Source organism: Aedes albopictus, chromosome 3 (genome assembly GCF_035046485.1).
Source record: "Aedes albopictus strain Foshan chromosome 3, AalbF5, whole genome shotgun sequence".
NCBI lineage: Eukaryota > Metazoa > Arthropoda > Insecta > Diptera > Culicidae > Aedes > Aedes albopictus.
Genome location: NC_085138.1, coordinates 314,515,660 through 314,533,612, shown reverse-complemented (window position 1 = coordinate 314,533,612; position 17,953 = coordinate 314,515,660). Strand labels below are relative to the sequence as shown.

At 36.8% G+C, this 17,953-nt stretch overlaps 1 protein-coding gene across 5 annotated transcripts in view; it reads right to left on the bottom strand.

The window, feature by feature from the left end:
* LOC109425809 (solute carrier family 12 member 4) overlaps positions 1–17,953 on the bottom strand; it is an 836,994-nt gene that overhangs the window by 640,922 nt on the left and 178,119 nt on the right. The window lies entirely within an intron of this gene.

The window sequence follows — 17,953 nt, the reverse complement described above, 5'->3', positions numbered from 1 at the left end:
GAAGGTATCCCTGTAGAAAATTTTGAAGCAATCTCTGTAGAAATTTCCAAAAAAAAATCCTAAAAAGACTGATTTTTCTTAAAAAAAAAATCATGAAAAAAAACCATGTAAGTAAAGTAATTCCCTCCTGGAAAAATTTCCCATGGAACCCCTGGAAGATGTTTCGAAGAAACACTTGGCGGAGTTTCTGGAAGAAACTAGAGGTAGTTAAAAATATACCAATTGTCTGGAATATTTCTGAAGAAAACCATGAAACAAATCTTGGACACATTTATGAAGGCATCGCTCAAAGTTTTTTTTTTTTGAAAGAACCGCCTGGGAAATTTCTTGAAGAATTTTCGAAGAAAACTTTGGAGAAAAATCTGAAATCTGTTAAACATTTGCTAAAGAATTTGCTTGAGAAATTCTGAACTTTTAATTTTTTGAAGCAATATCTAAAATCGTGTATTCGTGTAGTTGCCAAATAACGTGTTTGCTATCTGGCCGTTATTGAAATCTAATTTTCTGAGTTTCTCAGCCGCCAAAATTCATAACGTGACTTGATAAACGTTTTTCCAAACTACTGCTACCGATAAAAATCCGAAGATATCGATTCAGCCGTCATTGAAGCAATAAAATCTTGCTTAAATTACCCGTGGTTCCGCCGTTCAGCGCCCTAAATTGATAGTGCTTCATTGTATTTGCCGCTCACCATGAACTGCAAAAAGTGCTCCGAAAACATTGAGAAAGGTGCAATGTATACTGTATGTGAAGGCAAATGTGCTAGCCGATTCCACGCAGCGTGTGTCGGTGTTGATGAAGATCAGTGGAATGCACTAGCGAACAACGTTATTTGGCTGTGCGATTGTTGCATGGACGACTTTTGCAAATATCGAGATCGCCAAGAACCGAGCACACATGATAGCACCGCTAATGCTGTTAGATCTGTGGACGAGGAGATTTCGGAACTGAAAAACAAAGTGAACACGATACTGCACACTTTAGCGACTATCACCGGACCTACGATACCATCGTTCGAAAGAAGAGAACATTGTCATTCTACTCCCGTGACGTCGCCTTGTCTTCGTGGAGAAACGAATGCTGATGTGTGCGAATCAGATGATCGGCCGTCGCAGCTACACTCGCTTGGAAGCAATTCATTTGATTTGTTTTTGACCAATATTGATCCAAAAGTGACCGAACACGATATCAGTTCATTAGTATGTCGTTGTTTATGCATAAACTCTACGGATAGCTTTGATGTAATTAGGTTGGTTTCCAAACGAAGAGACTGCTCAAAACTTGATTATATATCTATTAAGCTAGTTTTAGATGAAAATTGCAGAGCGTTAGCAATGAACTACAAAACGTGGCCTAAAGGGGTCAAATTCCGTGAATTCGTAAATCGGCATAATGAGACCTGGAAGCCTTAACTTATTGTGAATCTAGTGTTCTTGTTTTGGGAAGTTTTTGAATTTTACTGTTAAATGTTTATTTGAAAGTGCATTGGTTGATGTTGTAGTTAGATATCTTTGTTGTTTTCGTGTATATGAAATGTTCTATAGGTTGATGTCCTTATGATGTAATATGTTATGAATCTAGTTTTAAGTTTTCATTGAGCCCAATATGGGTAGATGGAGTAATAAATAAATACAAATACAAATACAAATACAAATCGTTAAGAAAGAAATCCGTGGATGATTAGAATTTATGAGGAAACCCCTGGGAACTTTTCATGAGGAATTTTAGGAGGAAATTTCTAATGGATGCTTTTGAGAAATTTCTGAAGTAAATTCTACGGAAATTTTTGAAGCATTTTTTTTTTCAGATGTTCTAAAAATGCATTGAGCAATTTTGGAAGGAATCTAAGGAAGGTTTTATAAAAAAAGTACTTGTGTTAGTTTCTAGAGTAATCTCTTGAAAATGTTGAAGGAAATTGTAACGGAAAATATGAATTCTTCAAAGGAATCCCTGGAGGAACTTTTCAAGGAATTCTTAGAGGAATCGCCGACGATATTTCAGACAATTTTTCTTCAAAATTCCCTGAAAGAAATTCCAAATGCACCGCTGGAGAAATACTTGAAGGATTTTTTTACGAGAATCCATAGAACAATTTCTGAAGCAATGTATGCAAGGCCTTCTAAAATATTGTTTTGAGAAATTTTGCGCAGGAAGATTAAAAAAATCATAGAGGTGATGTGTAGAGCACCTGGTATGATTGTTTGAATTAGTCCTGAAAATGTCATTTCGACATATCTAAATTCAACCACATCCAGCTCATTTTAGAAACTCAACTTGAGAATATGGTGTATCGTGTATGAATAACTTGTGTGGATAGACCAGTTCTACAAGAAAGTCATGGAAACCCAGTAAGTAAAATGAAGCCTAAATTAACTTTTATTTTGGGAATCTTCCAATCCGTTTACCCAGATAATTTTAGAAATCGAAAATGAAGGTTTTCGGTTATTATCGACAAGAATTTCTCTCCTTTCCAACTTAAAAATCTTAGATTAACAATTGAAAACGTGTTAAACTTCATGTTTGTAAACTATCATGAAGTTAAGTTTGAATTTCTCTAAGATGTGTGTCATTCGCTACTTGGCTTAAAAAATCAAAATAAGTATCAAACTACAGATGAAACTAATATTTAGCAATTATCGTACTATAGCTTATTTAGAGTTACAAAGAAAATTGTTGAAAAGGTTTGTTTAACCCTTTGGAGACGGATGGGTCACATTAGCCAAGCCGAGAAAACCGACCTTTCAAACGTGCTCTTGACTAGCAAGGTTGCATCTTGTAAGGCGAAAGTACCGTCTCCAATGGATTAAATCTGCTACTTCCCAGTATTTCAGATCTTTCTGCACATTTTGACATTTCAAATAGCTTGAAAGAAATACATTATTTTTCATGGCCTTACTTTTTTGTTAAAATATAGTTGGAATTGTTCACAGTTCACTCGATACATGTGCGCACCACATATGCGAACACTTAAATTTAATTTCCCTCCATTACTTAGAACGGTCAATTTGACACAAATTTCAATCCGACGACCCCCTACTTCCAACCTCTTAAGGCCAACCATTTACGCTTTATCTGCAAACGATCGCAAAACTACGTCCAAACCAAATACGACCGTTTGTCGCCACTCACTGACTGCGTGTGCCGTGCTGTGTGTCATTTTGGCAGAGAATAGTTGCCGATTCGTCCCCGCTGTCATATCTTTGTTTCCAAAGTTACCGGAAAATTGTTTTTGAACCTGGTCCAAAAACGTTTGCTCGCCATCGTCGTAGCGCACCCATTTCCCTACTGTGCGGTCCCCGTTTGTCTGTTGTGCTGCTGCTACTTCCAGCCCCAAGTTCTGTTTTTGATGCTTCAATTGTACGTTAACCTCACGTGTGCTGCTCTCAAATTCAGACACTAGCCATTGTACTGGTAGTTATATGTGCGCTGTTGGTCAACCCTTTTTGTGAAATGCTTTGCTCCATCCATAATAATATGTTTGGGGTCCGAAGCACGTTCCACATGCGGGCTCACACAACCCCAGAGCCTGAGCAGTGAGCATGTGCAAATCAGAAGAAAAGGCCGGAGCCTGGCTGAATCGAACGATGACGATGGGGAGGCGTGTTCCGTTTGTTCGGTTACTTGGTACGTGTATGATTGTCCTTTTTCTTGTGATTTTATCGGCCACACTGGCTCGAAGCAGCATTAATTTTCGCTCTAATTTTCAGATTGCTGCTGTTGACGGGGTGCCCAACAAGGTCAATGCTTTAAAGTTGTTTTTTTGTTGTATAGGGAATATGCGGGCACAACATGAATAGCATAAAGGCAAGCAGTTTAATTTGCAATTCTGCCGTTAGGTGACCCTAGTAGGCATGTAAAAAAGAGTAGTTTTAACTAGCTGTTTCTCACGATACCAATATGATAAGCAATTCCGGTCTTCGGCAATGTCGTTGGTGGTAATGTCTAATGCACTCCATATCAAAGTTATAATGGTGTATAAAATAATTCAAATGATTAGTACATATCTAGAACATTTTCAGTGATTGGGTTCTAATTTACTTCATAATGAAGGGTTTAAAATCTGATCCAAGTTCAAATCTTGATGTTTATGGTAACATCCATTTCAAATTCAGCTCATTGAGGCCTTAATCTCTTCATATTCAAGTTGTTATGGAATTCACTTCATGAAGAAATAACTCAGGTATGAATCATACCAAATTCAAGTAACTCAGGTCTGAAAGATTTCCCATTCAAGTGGTTCAGGTCCGATTTTTTTTCATACCTACGTGTGTAAGGTATGATTCACTTCATATGCGAGCGATCCAGATCTAATTCATTTCATGTTCGAGTGATTCTTGCTCAATTCTCATATAAAAGTCTGTTTCGCATCATATTCAAGTAAATCAGTTCCGATTCTCTTTATAAGGAAGTGATTCAGGTCTGAATCACTTAATATTCGAGTAATTCAGGTCTGTTTCTCTTCACATTCAAGAAACTCACGTCTGATATACACCATTATTCAAGTGATTCAAGTGATTCAGAGACCATATTCAGTGATTCAGTTATTAACTTCATATACAAACCATTTACACAGTTAATTTCGAATACCATGTTCGATGAATTTTTGAAGAAAATAGAACAACTGTATACAGCTATACTGCATTATTAACCTTTTGTACCAGGTTTTGGCAGTTGGTGTACTGAGCCTCAGTAAAAATCGATTACCGAAGGACCGAAATAGTGCTGTGGTTCTATTTACGTCAAAAAATTTTGAACAGGCAATACAGAATTCAGTGTGTAGGTTTAATTCACTGCATATTTGAGTGATCCGATTCATTTTATTCAAGTCATTCATGTCTGTTTCACCTTATATTAGAGTGCCTTAGATCTATTTTACTTCATTCAGATCCAATTTTCTCCATAACCAAATGATTAAGCTTTGATTCACTTAACCCTCTAATACCCAATCCCGCCTTTAGACGGGGTATACTTTGAGCATTTTTGTAATTTTTGTTTCGTGGAAAATCAAACTTTTTATATTTTTGACTGATATTTAGGACTGTTTTGTATATCTCAAAATGGTTTTTGGTGTATTTTGAAGCGTATTAACATTTTTTAAAAATCATTGAAAAATTGATGTTTTAGTCACCTTTTAGAAGTCTTTGTTTGTTTTGTATTAAATCGCTACAATTGACATATTTTAAATTTTTCCCAAATCATTCTATCCTTGTTTAATAGTTTAAGGGAATCGAATACACTCTAAAATTATTTTTCTTAAAATTACACGGAAAATGAAATTTTATGTGAAAAAAATTTAAAATAGTAATATTTCAACAATAATCATAAAATCTCAAAATGTTTTCATCTCAAAAAATCCGTTCCCCAAATTGGCTTCCAGGAAAAATATAAAAGTGTGGGGATGTTCAAAAATAAAAATTAGAAAAATCAAAAACTGAAATTGACGAAATCGAGATTTAAAAAGAATCATCTTCTAAAACATGTTTAAATCGATTTTAGATGACGAAAAATGGTATTTAGATCAAAATCAAAAATTTGGGTATTAGAGGGTTAATATTCAAGTGACTCAGTTCCGTTTGATTGAAGTGAATTTAGGAGTTCATGTCTGATTCACCTAATAATCAAGCGAATAACGTTACATTTATTTCATATTTAAATGATTCGGGTTTGATTATTATTTTTATCTTATCAGGATCGCGAACTTGGAAAATATGCTCTCATTTAAATGCTCACTAGCGTCAACTAGTGGTAGCATTTTGAACTAAACTATTTGCCTTCCAGATGCAAATGGCCTTCTGCACAACTGCCGAAAATTTGAACCTCGAAATCGTGAAAAAATCATGCTGCAATACTTTTTCAAGCGAGTCCGTACTTATAACGGGTAGTGTGAATGTTTGGAAGTAATAGATCCTTTTGAGCTTTAATAGAAATTTATTTTGAAATCTCTTGAAAAATATTTTCTGTGATTCCTCTATAAGATCCTTCGAAGATTCCTCAAGGATTTTCTTTTGAGGTATTTCCTGGACTATCTTCTTGCATTCCTCATGGAAATTCTGCATTTTCTTTTATCACAAATCTAATATGGTACTCCTTCGAAAATTGATCCAACAGAACTCCAAGAAAAACTCCAGAAGAAGTTTCTAGAGGGATCCCAGAAGAAATTTCTTAATGAAAATGAGAAATACTCAAGATAAATCTTAAGAGAAATATTCATAGCCAAGGCCGTGCGCAAAGAGGGGTTTTGGGGGTTAAACCCCTCCCATTGCAGTTGTTCCATAAACTTGGCGCCCTCCCGCCTTTTGCCGAAAATGGGAAAAACCCCTCCCTTGCCGCCTTTCCTGTGCACGGCCCTGTTTACCTGTTCATAGCTATTCCAAAATCCCAAAATAAATTCCAGAAAACATCTCGAACAAAACTCTAGGAAGAATGATACATAAAACTCATGAAAATCGCAGAACGAACTCCTTCGTCAAAAGTTTCAATAGGGCCTTCTTGAAGAATCCCAGAATAAATATCTGGAGTAATTCAGGAAGCAATTCCTGAAGAAAAATATCCTGGAAATTTTCTAAGATTCATCCAGGTATTCCCACCCTTATACCTCTAGAAATTGCTTGTGAGACCCAAGAGACCTTTCTGACTCTAGGAGGAATAGTACAAGGAACCCTTCCCGAGCAGAGGGGAATATCAAATTAATAACTACGAAATTACAAAACCTGTTTTTATATCTCGTTTTGTTATTATTGTATTATCAAGGCATTACGTTTCCATAACATGTTTTGTTGGACAATCTTATTTTGTTATGACCAAGCTATTGGTATACAGCCATTAAATAATATTTCAATATTACATATTGTTGTGGAACAAGTTTGATTATTATTGTATTATTGAGAGTGTACCAATACTTTATGTTATTGGTATCAAAACTTAAACAAGTTTTGAAATAAATCCTACGTCATTCATCAATGTTATTTACAGTATTTCGCGAGTTATGCTTACGGTATCATATTTGTTAAGAGGTGTGGTATATTACGTGACATGGAGGTGTACAAAACCAAGTCCCTGCTGGGCGCCGAGAGGTTTGAAATTGACTGAGTTGTAGCTGAAAAGTTCCCAAAATATCAGCCACTGCCCAAGTGGCGCAGCACCCTACATACATCAAAACGTGAACATAGCGACGATATTGAAGGTGGGGTTTGAAAGGGACGTTCCAGATTCCGCATTTGACATGAGAATTTCAATTAAAAAAATTGTAAAACTGATTTAGTAAACTTGTTTGAACGAAGCTAATACAGACAGCTAAATCCAAAATTGTAGATGGTTTTGAATGGGATTTTTCAGAAATATTTTATATTTTCACATGTTTTCCCTGTCGTTCCAGAGGATGAAGTCGGATCTATCTATTTGTGGTAAAAGATTACATGAATAGTTTAAAATACGCCTATGAGGGAAGAGAGAAACTTAAGTTCGCAATGATTGTTCCGTTATTCTCACATGCTGGTCTAAATATGTATAGCATTCTCAGCCAACACGAAGTCATATATGATGTAGAAAAGGATGCTAATGTGAAGGCCATATGCGTACATGCTTTCATTTAACCACGGGTAAAGTGTACGCATATCGCCTCCACTTTAGCATCCTATTCAACAGCATGCGCAATTGTTTAATATCATAACTAATTTTGCTTTCGGGATGTTATCAATAACTCTTTAATATCAAAATTTGTTATTGAAATATTTCCCAAATTCACTGTTATTAAGTTGGTATTGACACTAATAAAACATGTTATTATATTGATTTTCCAGGAACACATTTATGTTATGTGACTTGTTATTTTGCCGCTTATGACAGCCAAGTTTATAACTAAATATGTTATGTTAATAACATAAAAATAACTAATTCCATTATGCAGTTATTTTGCCAACATAACGCATTTTGTTATGCTGTTATTATTCTCTTCTGCTCGGGTTGAACATAAAATCCCATTTTCTGAGATGAACCAGCCTCGGGCTGATAATGTCATAAATAAAGAAATCAAAAATCCCATTGCAAACTCTTTAAAGGGCCTCCAAAGACCCTTCTTGAAGAATTCCAGAATAAAAATCTGAAGGAATTTGAGAAAAAGGATTCCTGAAGAAAATCCCTAAACAATATTGAGATTTTTCCAGTTGTTCAATCTGATATCTTCCTGGAAATGAAATATTATTATATATATTATCTCGCGATTCCTCCATAAAAGATTTATGAAAGGGCTTTTTGGACTTTCTCCTGAATTTGTTTAATGGAAATAGAATTTTTAGGAATGTCTCTTTAAAAAAAAATCGGAAAAAATGAAGAAAACTCCAGAAGGAGTTTCTTGAGTCATGAAGTTTCAGGAGTTTCAAGTCATGAAAAAAAACAGTGATTTTAATTTTTGCAAACATGAGGAAAACTAAAACAGTACAGTACATAAATCCTGAAGCTCCTAAAACTCAAAAAAGAACTAATGAAACAAATAAAAAAAAAAAGAAAACTATGAAAAGGATCTTCTGCATAAGACCCCGAAGAAATATCTGGACAAATCCCAGAAGGAAATTCTGGAAGCTATCCAGTACAACCTCCAGAAGTTTGGCATATTGCTAGCAGTTTGCAATGAAAATCAATAAATTTTGCCAAAACAATTTCCGAAATATCATTGAATGGCTCTGTTTCGTAAATTCATGAAATTTGACATGCCACAAAATAGGATTTGGTCAGAACATACCAGAGTTATTCGATGTATATTCTGAGTTTATCAGGCTTAGAAGTTCCAAAATGTATGTATATCGTGCATCAGACATTAAAGTAGAATCTCGCCTTCGGCAAATGTGATCCGAGCATCGCAGGTAACTCGATGATAAACAAGATAGATAAAGAGAAACTTGTCGTTAAAGAACACAGAATGTTGCTAATTGACAAATTGAGAGATGAATTTGTGAAAAAAAAATCGCGTTCTGGTGAGATTCGAGCCAAAGACTCCGTAATCGCTAGACTGGCGGCGCTTCAACCAACTAAGCCACAGAACAGATAATGATTCTGCGAAATAGAAAGCCAAACTGAACCCGAGCCCACACCATGAATATTCCTTTTTGCCTTTCTCGTACACCTAAGTGTACTGAAAGGCTATATGTTCACTCAAAAAACGATTTTTCGATAGAAGGCTCGGAGAGTCAAGTCACATATACCAACTAACCCAGTTCGACGAATTGAGATGATGTCTGTCTGTGCGCAAAATAAGTTCACTCATTTTTAAGGCACTTCCCATTGGCCAATTTTTGGTTTATAACTCGAATCTTACCAGATTTTTACCGCATTGTTTGCTATTAAAAATTGTTCGGATCGGTCGAGGCGTTCCGGAGTTATGGCCATTTCAGTGATCCGGACTAGCACCGGTGGAACCAAGTTCCATCATGCGACACATCAAACTGCGGCGATTTTGTAATCTTTAGCATGGATGACGAATTTTATGCGAAAATGACCACTGGAGACCATAAATTCCACATTGTCGGACCAAAATTCAAGATGGCAGCCTAATACTCAAGATAGCGGTCCCAAATTCAAGATGGCGGCTGTTCAATGGGGTTTTAGGCTCTTAAAACATGCAATATGTGAATATTTGGCATTGGATGGAGTCCAAAAATTACGATTAAAATATCCAAGATGGCGACCAATATTTCCAAGATGGCGTCTGTACATTCAAGATGGCGATTGTTTAATGGAGTTTTAGGACCTGAAACCATGCAATATGGGTATATGTATTTGGTATGAGGAAGATGTCCGGAGCCAAAAATCAGAATATCCAAGATGGCGGTCTAAAATCCAAGATGGTGGCTCCAATTTCAAGATGGCGATTGTTTAATGGAGTTTTTGGACCTGGAACCATGCATTATGGGTATATGTGGTATGGGGAAGAAGGCTGGACTCCAAAAATGGCAACCAGAATATCCAAGATAGCAGTCTTAAATCCAAGATGGTGGTTCAACATTCAAGATGGCTACTGTTTAATGAACTATTAGGATCTAAAACCAAGCAATATGTGTATATCTGGTATTGGGAAGAAGTGTGGAATCCAAAAAAGATGATTAAAATATCCAAAATGGCGACCAACATTTTCAAGATATCGTCTCAAGATTCAAGATGGCGGCTGTTTTGGGCTCTAAAACCATTCAATTTGGGAATATCTGGTATGGGGAAGAAGGTAACCAGAATTTCCAAGCTGCCGGACTTATATCAAAAATGGCGGTTCAAAATTCAAGATTGCGGCTGTTTTTCAAGAGTTTAAGGTTCAAAAATCAAAAGTCAAATAAATGATATGATCTCTGATGCTATGAAGTGGATATCTGTTAAACGTATGAAAGTGTGATATTCATCAACATGTCACATGAGTTGTGTTGAATGTGTTTTCGAAGGCACGAGAAGGCGCCATCACCGCTACTTGGATTAATTAGGTTTTTTTGTTCTTAGAATGATCAAACCTATTATGTATTTACTTTCGAAAATGAGTTCCAAGGGAATTTTCTAAGAATGTTTGAGAATCGTCGTACAATCTCAAGGGGCGCACCCGGGCGTTCCCGTGCGAAAAAAAAAATGCAGAATCTCCCAAGTCCGCAATTTACCGCAGCATTTCGCAGTGAAAACGTTAGTGTAGACCTAAAGCTTGACCACATACAAACAGACGTCTCATTCTACTCACTTCTCATTGTTACCCTTTTTAACAGTTAGTTCAAATATTTTGTAGTTCACAAGTCGCTCGGCCACGGTGCTCGCATCGTTTTTGCTCCTGTTTGACGCTTGCTCACTACTGCCACCTACTGAGTGGTTTGTGCAACACAGCCTGGTTAGCATTGGGCGATTATGTTCTCGTGACGATGATTTTTATCGCAATTTGTTCCAAGTGATACGTCTGTTTGTCTGTGGCTTGACCATAAATAAATGTTGGGCCTGTGAATGTTTGGGAATAAAAAGATGCCGCTTAGGGGGCATCCATAAAGTACGTCACACTTAGTGGGGGGAGGAGGGTTCTGAAAAGTGTGACAAGCAATGTGTTAAGTATAGAAAAAACCCGTTCGAAGGGGGGAGGGGGGGGGGGGTTGAAAATTCTCATTTTTAGCGTGACGTACTAAATGGATACCCCCTTAACAAAATTTGAATGTCATGCCTTTTTCAACTTCTTCTTCTTCTTTTATCGCCTTTCTTACAATTGTTCAACTATTGCACAAAACCACCTGTTTGTTGGAAGGCTTGTTTCATTACATTACCAATGATGTGTTAAAACCAATAGATAATGATGATATTAACCCGGGAGCGGTCGCGTCTTGTACTGAGTACACGCACCATGAACAATGGCACAATATCTTTGTAACTACATTGACTAGAAACTTGAAATTCTGGATTTCTCTTAGTTTTTATGTTTATTAATGATAGAAAATTTCAGAACAAGCATTGGTGAAAGTCACTTTCTGATTTTTGTCCGCCTGATATCCTATAGTGGATTGGGTCCAGGACCTTCTGAATACGAATCAGAAACGTTGGCCATTAGACTACACAGATAAAAATAATGAGATTTATACGTCATTCAAACTTCAGTTTAGCCATGTAAACTTAGTGTTATGATGGTTTACATGATATATCATGTAAATTTGTGTTGTATGTCATGTAACACACAGATTCATGCTGAATTACACACACTACGAAAAAATCAAAATTACTCGTGACGTAAATGTATTGCACAGGACGTAAACAATTTAATGACGTAAATTGATAGGTCTTCTGACTTAATAATACTTCATTCTTGTAAAATTGAGTTCAATGTGACGTAAACAATTTCTGAATCGTGCATCATTACGTTTCATGTGACTAGATATTCAGTCAAATGTGACAGAAAATTACGTCACTTGGGCGTTTAAATTTACGTTATATGTGTTGCTTGAATATGTGCATCCAGAGTGACGGAAATTCACATGATTTTTTCTAAGTGTGCATGACATATAATGGAAGTTTACATGATATTTTATTACTTTTACATGATATGTCATGATAACTTCTATGATATCCCTCGCTCCAATCATGTGCATCATATGTCAGAGAATTTTACGCTCTTCTTTCAATCTGCGTACCGAACCCTTCCACGATCGAAGAATTGCAACTTTGGCAAAGTTGATCAGGACATCAATTGGCTGTCCGATGGTAAACTAGTTGATTCTGGATTTATTCGGTACACACTTAGAAAAATTCATGCAAATTTGCGTCACTTTGGATGCACATATAAAAGCGACACATATGACGTAAATTTGAACGCCCAAGTGACGTAATTTTCAGTCACATTAAACTGGATATTGCGTCATATGAAACGTAATGACTCACGATTCCCAAATTGTTTACGTCACCTTGAGCTCAATTTTACAAGAATGACGTATAATTAAGTCAAAATACCTGTAAATGTACGTCATTAAACTGTTAACGTTCTGTGCAGTAAATTTACGTCACGAGTAATTTTGATTTTTTCGTAGTGTGTAGGTGATGCTAGTGAGTCTTAAAGATGCTATTCTTTTGAATCTGAAGAATCGGACTACATATATAGAAGAATTTCGTCTTCAACTTTGTTTATGGTTTGGAAAAAAAAACGTTAAGGGCCACTTTTTCCAGCAAATCCTTCTTAAAACTCACACAGAAAAAGAATATGCAATTGAAATTCAGCGAGAAATCATGCACATGAAGGGAATGCTAGAGTTAGTGCACTTTTACATTAGATATAATGTAAAATTACAGTACCATCGCGCAAACCATCATGGACTCCAACCGGTTACTCGACTATTAGCGGAAATTTACACGAACGTTACGTAAATTTACATGATATCTCATGTAAATATGCACTAACTCTAGCATTCCTTTTATGTGCATGATTTTTCGCTGAATTTTACATGAATATTTTTTTTCTGTGCACCTTAAGTCCTCCAACTGTTCTAAATACAATGAAATGCCGTTTATTACTTGATTCTGGGGAGCCGCAAGTGTACAAATAAACCATTTTTCGATCCAATGAGCACACCTTTGAGAAAACATCATTATTTCACGCAGACACTCTGATGCCGGCAGTTCCTTAAGCCTGGAACACAGCGTCCGTTCCGTCGAGGTTTGCGTTTTTTTGACAGTTTTCCCATGGGAAATGTGTCAAATTACTGTCACGCACATGCAAACGTATGCATTGTGTGGGGCACTTTATGTTTTCAACATGATCTGGTTCAACCACCGCACGACCAAACAAAAAAACTATAATCTGGCGGTTTAACTTCATCACATGAAGCAAGTAAAAAATGGGAAAAATAAAGCCAGGAATCAAGCCACCCGCAAAGAAGTGCCTCGGCTATCAATCCTTTCCATCCGCTGGCTGGTTTATTTCCCATATTATATATACATTGAGCCACGGGAACGCTACTGTTGAAAAACAATAATCCCTTCCCGGCGCGGCGTGGTTGTTCTGGTTTCGACGAACGACCAACCAACCAACCAACAGACTGGGAAGAATAGAAGACGGACGAGAGCGATGATGAAAAGTCTTCGTGTTTTATGCAAATTTCTGCTTGTACGAGTGAGCCAGCTGCTAGATGGCGGGCGCTTGCTGGCGGATCTTATACGCTCTGCAAATAATCCCTTCTCGTCCTTCGTCCTGCATGTAAGAGTAAGACTTTTTGCGTTACTGGAAGCCCTTCTGCTTCTACCACCGCACCGGATTTACGGACTGGTTACATAGGATGTGATTAGTGGCTTCATCGGCAGATTGATTGGTAAACAACGATGTCGAAAAGTTTTTTAATATTTTTCACTATTTTATGTGGGTTTTTGTGTGAGAAAAAGATATTGAAAAGTAATGGAAACCAAATAAAGTTAGAACATGTTTACCTGGTTTCATTGCTATTAAGCATCCGTGAATTTTGACTGTATACATTAAAAATTCTGATGTTATCTCTTTGGCGTGCTTACGGAGGAAATGCTTCGAATGCGTTGTTTTTCCCACAGTATTCAACCGTTAGAAAAGAAAGTCCATTTCTATTTCCAGCAACCTTAATGCAAATCTAGTTGTGTTGTATCCTGCGGCAAATTAGGGTCTAGTGTTGTATAACACAGCACCAACTTGAACCGCCTTCCTCTGTCGTCCCAAACGACACAAAAATCCCAATTCCCTCCATACTAGACCAATTCACAAAAAAAGCCACCCAGCTCCATGAAAACGGACCTTACCGCCGCACCAGGCGATGCTGGCGGCAGCCAGCGACGACTACCATCATCATGGACCGTCGCCACCTTTTTGTGCGTCACACCAGTCGTCGGTCGCCCCGGTTGTCGTCGTTGTAGTTGATTCCTAATTCCATTTTTGTGAAGATCCCATTCAAAAAGGCACACGACGAACATGGATTCGACTACTTTTTTCCACACATACAGGATTGGGGCAATGCCATCAGCTAGATATGTAAGTCGGTAGGTACGTGTTCAACTGCCGAAACCTAGAGATGGACCGTTACAGAGTGCTCCACTATCATCACAGGAAAGGGAGTGAGCTGTTCGCTTAGTAGTATGTACACAGTTCCTCTCTCAGTTACTTGTCCAAATCTCCTAACGATACGCTCTATTTAGGACACTATCCGGGGAAAGGCAGTCACCAGGCAATTATCGGCGCCTGTATTAGAATCGAGTTTTGTTGCTGCTTCTTCATCTACTTTATCTCCATATGACCCTACTTTACTAGTCAAGGTTGTGATTTTAACACGTATAGTTAGGGCTCCCAAGAAGCTGCCACAAATTCCATGTTCATCATTTTTTTCTAATATCTTCTAACTATATCACTAACACAATTTCTTGATTAACTGGATATTCTGGTCGTCATTTTTGAACTCCAGGCAACTTTTCCATTCCAAATATATCCATGTTGCATGGTTTATTTTTTTTTTTATCTGAATTAACGAGATTTTTAACCCTAGGCTAGTTCATCTTGGGATCCACGCATCACTTCCCTTCCGAAGGAAGAACTCACATTTTGCGAGTTTGTCGGGAGTGGGATTCGATCCCAGGTCCTCGACGTGATAGTCAAGTGTTCTGACTATCATGCCGAGGACCTGGAATCGAATCCCAGTCCCGAAAAACTCTGCATCGTGTAGAGCCTAGAGCTCCATTAAGTACAAGGTATTTGGAGTAGAACCGTTGAACGGATTTGGATTAAAATGCATCACGCTGTTGACAACCACTGAACAATTAGGGTGATGCATTATCATCCAAATCCGTTCAACGGTTCTAAAAACGGTGCTCTAGAAATTTTGAGCTATGCCTTGTCCTTAAACAGCCGTGATTTTGAAATTTGACCTTACATCTTGGATCACAGACCGCCATCTTGGATATTTTAGTCGTCATTTTTGAACACCGGATATCTTCCCCATACTAAATATAACTATATTGCATTGTTTTAAAACCGCCATCTTGAACTTGAAGCCGCCATCTTGGATTTTAGACCACTATCTTGGATATTCTGGTCACCATTGTTTTGGACTCCAGACATCTTTCCCATACCAAATATACCCATATTACATGGTTTAAAGCCTAAATCTACATTATACAGCCACCATTTTATAAGAAACCAACCCTCCGAAGACCGCAAAGCGATCTAAAGCACGTAGAAAAAGTTATTGACTGAAAACCGAATGGCATGCCAACGCTGTTGAACATGTAAGGAATAACAATAAATTTCCACGAACGTCGTATCAGTTTGCGGTCTTCGGAGGTCTGATTTCTCGTGAAGTTTTCTACAGAAATCATTCATCGACTTATTTTTAGGGATGTAGGGATGACTCCTAGCGATTTTTCTTTGCAGAAGTAAAATTTCTCCATAGTAAATTGTATGGAAAACTAAAAAAGGCGGGTGCAAAAATATAGTTTTTTTCCAATCGATCTGAAATTTTGCACAGTTGATATGGGACCAAAGTGGAACTCAAAAAGTATACAGGAGTTAGAGTTTTTCCATTTTTTTGTATTTTCCTATATAAACCATGCTAATACACACACATACAGGGGGTGGCCAAAATGTTTGGGATAGGCAACTTTTTTCTCTCACAGAAAAGTTCAAAACGCTGTAACTTTTCATAGAGTGCATCGAAAATTCTCAAATTTTGGCTGTTTGTTCACCTAGTATATGTGCATCATTGGTACAATTTTGAGCTCTATTGGTCAATCTTTCGCGAAGCTGGAATCGATCTCGTAAAACACTTTTTTAGACAACTTTTTTTTGAACTGTCATATCTCGGAAACCAGTGAACCGAATTTAATGAACTATTGAGCGTTTATCAACAATACATTGATGCTTCTTATGTTATTGGTACTTTTTGAACGTTGAAAAAAGTTATCATGGATTGAAACTTTTTGGATCTTTCTTATAAGAATGTAAATTTTTTACATCAATGTCACTAAATTTTAGTGTTGATATCCAAAGTTTTTTTCTACTTCTGTTCTCAAGATATCTTTGATAAGATGTATTAGAGCCTATTTGGATTGAAAGAATAACACATTTAGTATTTTTTGTATAATGTTGTAAATTTGACTTATTTTCCTTTATATGGGTGAAAATGTCAAAACGGTATAACTTCATTCATCGTGAGAAAATATTACATTTTAAAGCGTCGTATCAAGTATCAATATATTGTTGATAAACGTTGAAAATTTCATTCAATTCGGTTTATTGGGTCCCAAGATACGACAGTTCAAAAATTAGTTGTCTAAAAAATTGTGTTTCACCAGAACGATTCTAATTTCGCGAAAAATTGACCAATCGAGCTCAAATTTGTATCAATCATGCACGTATAATAGGTGAACAAACAGTCAAAATTTGAGAAATTTTGATGCACTCTATGGAAAGTTACAGCATGTTGAAAATTTTTGTGAGAGAAAAAAAGTTGCCTATCCCAAACATTTTGGCCATCCCCTGTATATGCACAGACACAGACATCATCTCAATTCGTCGAAATGAGTTGATGGGTATATGTGACTTGACCCTCAGAGCCTTCTATCGAACATTCGTTTTTTGAGTGAACATATAACCTTTCAGCGTTCCTGCAAGAATCACAGAAGGATTTTTTGGAGAAATTCCTGGAGTACGCAATTCCTGAAGAACTTCCTGATTTTTTTAAGAATCTCAGAAGTGACTATTGAAGGATTCTGGATGGATTCCAGAACAACCTCTTGGAGAATTCTCAGAAGAAATTTCTGGGGGAATTCCACCGAAAAAAAAAGAAAATTTGGAACGTCGGGAGAAAACCCCGGAGGAACTCCAGGATAATTGTCAGAAGGAATATCTGGGAGAAGTTCCAAAGAAACTCCTGGAGTAGTTTCTGGAGGATCTTTCGGGTAAAAACAGATCTGATCTTCGAAATCATCGATTTTAGTATTATAAAATGACAAGATTACATCATTCAATATAGAACCTGAAATTTTCTTATTCTGTATTATTCTGCGTCCAGGAATCCCTTAAAACATCCCTTTAAATAAAAGATATATTGTAGGTTTTCTTTCGCTCCAGGATTTTTTTCAGAAATTTATTTAAGAAATACCCCAATTTTTTCCCAGAAATTTCTCTATGGGCTGTTTAAAGATTTATTCGAAAATTTTCTCAAAGATTTCTTCAATTTCATACAGGGATTAATCAGATATTTCACTGGCTACTACACTTGCTTCTTAAAAAAAAGAAAATATTACATTAATTCTTGAGAAATGTTTCAGTGATTTCTTCTAAATTCTTTGAGAAATTCCTCAAGACATTTTTTGTATGATTCATTCAGAAAACCATACATGGATATCTTCAAAAAACTATCCATGGATTCCTGTGAGAAATTCTACAGGAAATTCAAAAGAAATTCTGTCAGACATGACTTCGAAAATTTCTCTAAAAAATCCTTTCAGGAAT